Genomic DNA, 8,850 nt, shown 5'->3' with positions numbered 1-8,850 from the left:
CTGACTCTGGCAATGAATACTGGTTGTTGGATGCCAGTCAGATTTTCTGACTGTCTGTTATGCATTATTATCATGGTAATAAATAACTGACACAATATAGACCGAGTTTCATTTGGCAAGATTTTAAGAGCTCACTCCATACCAGAGAGTACTCTAGCTGCTAAGGCTATGGTAGTAATCAAGAGACATGGGGTCCCTGCTTTTTGCAGAGATTACATTCTACAGAAAGGCAGAGGAAAAAAATATATATATATTTGTACAAAAATATATATATATATTTATTTGTACAAGATACTTTCAGTGAAACTGCATGAAGAAAATCAAGCTGGATGGTATAATCAAGACAGACAGACAGAAGATGTGAGGCATAAAGTGTGGGGTTAGGGAAAGGGGACATTTCAGTGTGGCATCACTTTTGACTTGGGAAGGTGACATTTGGGCTGGTACTTGAGGGAGTACCAAGAGACAGAATTGCAAGCAGACCCTAAGCCTGATGCAGGGCTTGATCTCAGGACCCTAAGATCACAACCTGAGATGAAATCAAGAGTCAGGGGCTAAAAAAAAAAAAAGAGTCAGGGGCTTACACACCCTGAGCCGCCCAGGGGCCCCTAGACTGTGAATTATCATGAGAGAAGCTCATGAATCAAAGTGCTATTAAATTAACAGCTACCTAGTTACCCAATAACTGACAATATCAAGTCTGAGCTCCCTGGCATGTCATTACAGGTCCCTCCATGATTTATTTTTGCTTATCTCTTTGATTTCATTTTCATTCACTCCCTGCCTCACATATAAAAGTTGTCCAACAGATTTTAATTCCTTAATGCTCTATTGTACTTCTCACTTCCATATCTGTACATGCTGTTTGGTGGAATGTGTTGCCACCATCTGCCTCAGATTTGCTTGTCTCCTCCTCCTCCTTCTTCTTCCTCCTCCTCCTCCTCCTCTTTTTCCTCTCCTTCTCCTTCTCCTTCGTCTTCTTCTTCATTTCACTCATTCATTTAATAATCGAGCTTCTTCTCCTTACCAGGCATCCTTTAGCACTGAGATATAGCAATAAAGTAGACATATTCCCCTTTTCACAGAACTTTGGTTTAACAGCCTAGGCTGAAAAATAATTAGACAATTACAAGCATGATGAAAGGAAAGTTCAAAGCATAAGGTGGGGACAATGTGACCCAGTCTTGGGAATTGAAGATTGGCTTCAAACTGAGATATAATTGATGAAGAGAGTTTCAGAGAATGGGGATGGCCCTATAATCAGAGGAAACTGCATGGTCAGAGCCCTGAAATGGAGTATTTCTCGTTCCAACAATCTAAAGGAAACTACTCTTTTCCTTCTCTGTCTCTGTCTCTGTGTCTTCCCTCCCCCCCCTTGTTCCCTCCCTCCTTCTCTTTCCCCTTTCTTCAATTGTTGACTTTTGTTTCCACTCAGAAGAGGTGGTATAGCATCATTTATTATTTGTGTATAAAGTTATGTATTTAAGATAAGCTCCTTGTCTGTTCAATGGGAGTAGTAAATGTGCCTACACCCTGGTTTATAATGAGAATTTAATGAGATTGTGTGCCAATGCCTGATATGTCATGAACACTCAAACACCTTAGTTATCTACCACTCTATTGGTATGTTTGTCATTGAGCCTCAACAATGTATTTTATGAGTCAAACCCAGTGTTATGGTATTTTTACAGATAACGATCTTAGGTAATCTCACAAACTCTTACAAGGCAGGTGTGACAGTTCCCTAGAATGTTCAACACATTAACCAGCTTCACTTGCTTATGAGCCCGGGGCTTTTAGATACCACAGTAAGCTTTATCCCTTCATAGGGTTGTTTTGTATTTTTAAAAAGGGAAGTTATTCTTTAATATTGACACAAGCGTATTTCTTAACTTTGTTTATATAGAGGAATTTTGAACTTAAATGCAGTATAGAAACAAGATTGCATTATTCTACAGCTCCTGATGAGTGATACCACAAAGTTAAATCACTAGGGGAAATGATGGAAGGCAAACTGATTGATAGAAGAACGTTAAAGGAAATAAATCAGTCAAAATGCAGTGATTATGTTTTTAATTCCTGAGAACTACAGTGTCCTTGCCAACCCAGCTTGGTGATACAGATCATTTTTCAAATATGTATAATATGGAAGACTTCCAAAAACCTGTAGGGTAGATCATTAAAAGCTACAGTTAGCCAGTGGCCATCATTTCAGCCTTCTGTCGCCATCCTCTTCCTTCTCCAGGTCCCCGGAGACTGATGCTTATGATAATATCTATTAATGTGGGTTAATGGCCTAAGAGGTCAGGAAAACAATTTACATCAATTGGGTGCCAGTTTACAGTTCACTGATGGCCTGGTTCAGATATATGTCTTTTTAGGGGGCTGTCCAGACATCAGAAGTACATATGGATGGTTGAATCTTCAGACAATATCCTTTTTTTCAACAACAGTATTGAAGCAAAAAATGTAATAAATTCTCTGATAAGCATCTGGAGTTCAAGTTATCTGTGCTTATTAAGTCCAGGTCTCTTGTGCATCATTTGATTTGGGGTGCACTCTGTGCTTTTATCATACTACAGAGTCTATCTCCAGACAAGAGGCTGTCAATGTTGTCCATGATTGGTACAAGTCCATGAGGAGTTTTCACCAGTCCTCAACTTCGGACTTCTCTGTGTTGGGGATCAGTGCATCCAGCCAATAGCCTCACTGCAAGCAGACATCTAGCTGTCCTGGAATGCTCTGCAGTCTCCATACCCCTCACAGTTCTAACAATTAGTCCATTCATTACCTGGTCTCTAACCCTTTTATTCTCAAACTGTCAAGGCAAAGTCAGAAATATTGCCTCTGATTTCTAGGGTTTCTTCTCTCATACAGAGATTGACTCACTTTTCTCAATATTCCTATGCAATACAGACTTTCTTCTGAGATAAAGGAATCAAAGAAAACTCCCTCTAACTTAAGGAGTGAATCCATTGTTCCTGAAGTGGGATGGGTAACACACCACATCATCTGCTATAAGTTACTGTGATACATCAAATCTTTGTTCTCTTCTTTGGGTTTTGCTACCAAATATGGATTCCTAAAGTAACAAACGTAAGTCAAGAAAATAATTACATGCAATGAGATTTGCAAATAATATTAAGTTGTAACTTTCTAGTTCAGAAAATTAGTATATATAAGATATAAGATTAACTATATATATGAATATATATGTGTATGTATATATATATTGACCAAGGTTTTTTTTTTCCTGTTAAATTACTGTTATTCTTAGATTATGTTGTGTATACTCTTTCAGTATCAAAATGTAATTTAAAAATATATAATATATAGGTGTTAAATATCATATTTGGAATTTTTTAATAACACTATGTTGATGTCCACACATCAGACTTTCTTACTAAACAGTTCCACTTGTATTTGTCACAGCATCTCAAACTCAGTATGTATACAACTTTACTCATCTTCCATCATTAAATCCACTTTTTGTACTATTTATTGAGGGTAGGATTGTTAATAAAATCATCATTGTCATCTGTTGTCACCCATGTCAAAACCTTTTGATTTATCCTGAATATTTCTATCTACTCTCCCACCTGACTACAATAACTACTTACTTCCTCTCAACTGTACTTAAAACTATCAGTGCTGACCATACTGTTTCATTTTTACTTCATTAGTTTCTTTAAGTGTTTATTTTCTCTCCACTGAATATTTTTCAAATCACTCTTCCTAGTGTTGTTGAAGAAATACATATTTTTAAGAATAATGATTTTAGAATTAAAATAACAATGGTGATAGTTCATATTTGTAAAACATTTAGAATGTCTCCCTTCCAGATTAATGCCAGACAATGTAGCAGGGCATTTTCGAGACTTGTTGTGGCCTCTTTTTCTCCTGGCTTATCTTCTCTTATTCTCTCAAGTGCTTCCAATACTTCATCTATACAGAAACTGGAGTTACCTGCAGTATACAAAGTTTCCTATCTTTACACATGATATTTTCTCTGCCTGGGACGTGCCCTTCCTCCAACTAACCCAACCCACCTGAGTAACTTGTGAGCAACCTCCCAAGTGCAGCGCAAGCATTACTTTTTTGGAATACTTTTGCTGGCACCCACACAAAGCATCATAATAAAATGTGGTAAATGTTTTGATAAGGGGATATTCAGGATATAATGGAAGCATGGAGAAGTAGAATTTAACCCATACTTAGCTCATCAATCAGGGTTTAGCAAATGTGATATTTAAGATCTGCAGGATGAGCAGAGTGGGTTAAGCACAGGTGTTGGGGCAGAGTGCTCTATCAAAGGAAGGTGCAAGAGCAAAGCCTTGCTGCTAAAGATAACAATGCATATGTTAGGGTTTTCGACCTTTGTCCTGAAGGCCACCCATTAAAGAGAGAGTATGGAGAATTGGTTAGAGTTGTTAATGCCTAAAGGTGACAGAGCAGATATAGAGACTGTTTTTATAACACAGAAAAAAGTTCATGCCACTCAAACTAGGACAGTGGGAATAGTGGTGGAAATAAATAACTTTGGTGTAGATTTTTCCAAAAAAAGAAATGAAGGAAGGAAGAAAAAAGAAAGAAGGGAGAAAAAAGAGGGAAGAAAAAAAAAGAAGGAAAGAAATCGAAGGAACTAAGAAAAACAGTTGCTCTATTATTTTCTTTCTCCTTCGCTTAGATCAAACAAAAAGTGCCTACATTTTGTAGACCAATAAATCTCCAACATTTGCCATTGACTCTTCCTTTGTCAACATGTAGTAAGATTTCTTTGATCATGTATTTGTGGACAAAAGCCATTCAAAGCCAACCCAGAAGGAAAGACACAAAGTTATGAAATAGTACTTTGGTAATTAATGCTTTTTGTTTCAATATTTTAATTATTTATTTGAGAGCACAAATGGGAGCATAGGCTGAGAAGGAGAAGCAGAGTCCTCACTGAGCACTAGCCAATGTAGGGTTCGACATGGAGCTCCATCCCAGGACCCTGAGATCATGACCTGAGCCAAAATCAGACACTTAACTAAGTTACCCAGGCATCCCTGGTTATTAATATTTTTGCATTTTATCATGAAGGACAAAGATCATCATCAGATGCCTCCCCATATCTGCCTCTACTTGCCATTACTTTTTTCTCCTCTCCTCCAAGAGCACAGAGCAGTAAAAGGAGGAAAAGTGAGAGGAGAAATTAGGGGCAATGTTCACATTTGATATCTGTTTAGAACATTATTAGGAATTATTCAAAGCCTTGGCACACTCAGGAGTAGTCTACTTTTAAGATGGGCTCAGGCCTTACAAGACAACTAATACCCTGGAATTAAATAGACTTTCCTGAAGAGCTGTATGTACATCTCTTCTGGAGAGTATGGGTACCCCATGGATACTATTACCTACCTTCTGCACTCTATGCCATTTAAATACTTTTATTCTACAGGCATTTCCCTGTTTCTCTCATTGGTTTCTGGTCCATCCTGTGGTTCTAGACAGGAAACCTAGTGCCTCCAACCACCATATCTTGAATTTCCTCCAAACTATTTTATTTTAATGGAAGGAGAAAAGTATCTTGTTTATAAATTCAAACAAATTTTATTTGAGATCTACTTTAAAAATAAATTATACTTTATAAAATGATAATTACATTTATATTTTCAAAAAAAAATAAATATCCTAACTTCTACACTTATTTATACTGTCCCTCTCCTTTATTTCAAATTTATATGTATCTCTGAGAGACTTTTGTTTTGCTTTGTTGTAAATCAAGAGACTAACATAAGATTATATGATTTGAGGAAGGCTTTTCTATATCAAGTGGGGTCCCCTTAAAAATAACTTTGATGAATATTTGTGACAAAATCACAAGTAGAGGAAGAAAAGTTTGCATAAAACAATTACAAATTATTAAAAAATATCTCAACTTAAAAATATATATATCAGAAAAATAAAATAAATCTAAATTAAACCTGTCATATTTATTAGCTGAAATGATTTCTTTTCATATCACTCTTACAAATACTCAGAAGTGTTTCCCTTCTGCTCATCTAGAGATGGATCTTAAATCTGAACATCAGCAAAACATACTTTTCTGCTTTTCATGTAGATAAAATTTTAACAAGATTCATATGAGGAAAACTACAAAACAGATGAATAAAACCAAAGAACTAAATCAATGAAGAGTTATTCTCTGTTTATGGATAGGAAGACTCAGTATCGTCAAAATGTCAGTTCTTCCCAACTTGATCCATAATTTCATTGCAATCCCATCAAAATCATGTCTAATTATTCTATGGATATTAACAAACTGATTCTAAAGTTTATGTAGAAAGGCAAAAGGCCCAGAATAGCCAATATAATATTGAAGGAGAGCAAAGTTGGAGGATTGACATTACCTAACTTCAAAGTTTACTATAAAGCTACAGTAATCAAGATGGTGTGACATTGGTGAAACTAACGTTGTAACAGTGGATCTATGTCATTATACCTTTGTCCCAACTCATAGAATATACAACACCCAAGAGCAAACTCTAAGGTAAACTATGGACTGCTAGTGATTGTAATGTGACAACAGAATTTCATTTCTGAGTTAAAAAAAAATGTAGCATTACGGTGAGTGATGCTAATAATAGGGTAGGCTATGCCTTTGAGGGGGCTGGGTGCATATGAGAAATCTCTATACATCCCTTTCCATTTGGTATAAACCTAAAACTGCTTTTAAACCTAAAACCTAAAACTTCTCTTAGAACATCTAACAGAAAGAAAGAAAGAGCGAAAGACAAAATAATGTAAAAGGTTTTCAGTTGACTTTCTAAAATGTTTGACATTATGAACACCAGGTGGCAGTAGACGTAACATTTCTCAAAAATGAAAGTGTGGATGAAAAGGATTTTGAACTTTATGTATGCGAATTAATAGGATATACAGAGTATTCACATTAGGCAGTGTGCTAGAATTTGTAATGGGATACCTCTGAAGGAAACTCATAATCCAGTACTCTAGATGATTTCATATTTGAACCTACGGTTTCTATTCAATTCAATCTCATTTGATTACTTCTCTTAATTTGTGTCAAAATACATTAATTAGCCATTTTGGTAACACCTTCCAGAAGTGGGAGTCATAGAAAAAATATGAATAGATGTTGCTCACAAATAACAATTTTTCTGGAGGCTATTTGTTTCAGTAAAATAATATTCGATTTAAGTTTGACTTAGAAAACTGCACATATTCATATAAAAGAAATATAAAAGGTTAGAGAAGAAAGGACCTTAAAAAAAATTTAGTACTAACCTTTCCATTATGGAGGAGAAAACTAAAACATACAGAGAGGGGTGCCAAGGGTGGCTCAGTTGGTTAAGCAGCTGCCTTTGGCTCAGGACATGATCTCAGGGTCTTGAGATTGAATCCCACCTCACATTGGGCCCCCTGCTCAGTGGGGAGCCTTCTTCTCCCTCTCCCTTTGCTGCTCCCCCTGCTTGTTCTCTCTCTCTCTCTCTCTCTCAATAAATAAATCAAATCTTTTAAAAGTAAAAATACAACACGCAGAGATTAGGAGACATGAAAGACACAGTAATGATTGGTAAATTAGGAAATGGCTTTTGTCCTCTTTCTATTATACTATGAAGTGGTTTAACTTCTCTGCCATGCTTGATTTCAGTTAACAGGTTTAACTGTGAATAAATGAACTCCTGAGAGGTTTACTTACCTTACATTTATATTGTTCACCTGCATTTACCAAATTTAATTTTTAATTCATAATTGTAGGGTAGCCTGGCCAATGTTTTCTGAATGTGTATATTGAGAGACATAGAATAGCCGCCTCCTATGGAAGTAATACAGCTTGTTGCTTAACACACGGGCTCCAGATCCTGATTGCTTAGGCTGACATCTTGGTTCTGCCACATATTAGCTGTGTAGCCTTGGACAAGTTGTTTAATCTCTCACATTAGTTAGTGTTTTCACCTGTGAAAAAGGGCATGGTAATATTACCTACTTCAAAGCATTGCTGTATGGATTAATTGGATTAAACAAGAAAAGTTTTAAAAATACATGTTAAAACTTCAACAAGTGTTATCATTCATCTCACTGGCAAGGACTAAAATAATTTCAAGAGTTAAACCTAATTACTTTTCTGAATTTTTTATAAAAATATACTGACCATTTAAAAAAATACCATGTTATTTACCATTCAACCCGTCTTTATTACAGTTCATATAATAATGCAGTCTCAGATACCAATATTTTGGTGGATAGTTAACAAATTTAGACATTGCTACAAAAGACCTCAAATTTATAATTTATTGTATCTAATTCATCACTATAAGATATAATCTATTTTAGGAAAATGAATTTCTTTTTTTTTCTTAAAAATTTTTGGTGTGTGCAGGTGTCTTTCCTTAAAGCTACAAAAATTTGAGTCTATTTATTGAAGTGCTTAAAACACAAGGTTAAAAAAAAGTTAATGTCTAAAAGCCCCCACGATGGTAGTTAATCAGATCATTTGAAAATCTAGGATTTCAACAATAAACCTTAACTGATTATTATTTACATGATAAAAAGTTTCAGTATGGGAATCTTTTAAAAAATAAATTTAGTACTTAGAATGTGGGGATCTGTAAGTAGCAAATAAGATCTTACATATATAGGCAAGACCTTGTGAACACTGAGAACTTGTGGACTTCCCCAAGACTTACCACTCTTTTAGCTCTCCAAACTTGATCCACAGATTGGGAATATTTATTCCATTGTTTTGTTTAAACAAACCAAAACAAAATTCAACTGAGTTAATTTAAAGATCAAGTTGACCTTATTCAACAATTCATGAATCAGACAACATTCCATCTAGCAAAC

The sequence above is a fragment of the Vulpes vulpes genome, chromosome 3 (assembly GCF_048418805.1).
Source record: "Vulpes vulpes isolate BD-2025 chromosome 3, VulVul3, whole genome shotgun sequence".
NCBI lineage: Eukaryota > Metazoa > Chordata > Mammalia > Carnivora > Canidae > Vulpes > Vulpes vulpes.
Note: the sequence above shows the minus strand (reverse complement) of the source record.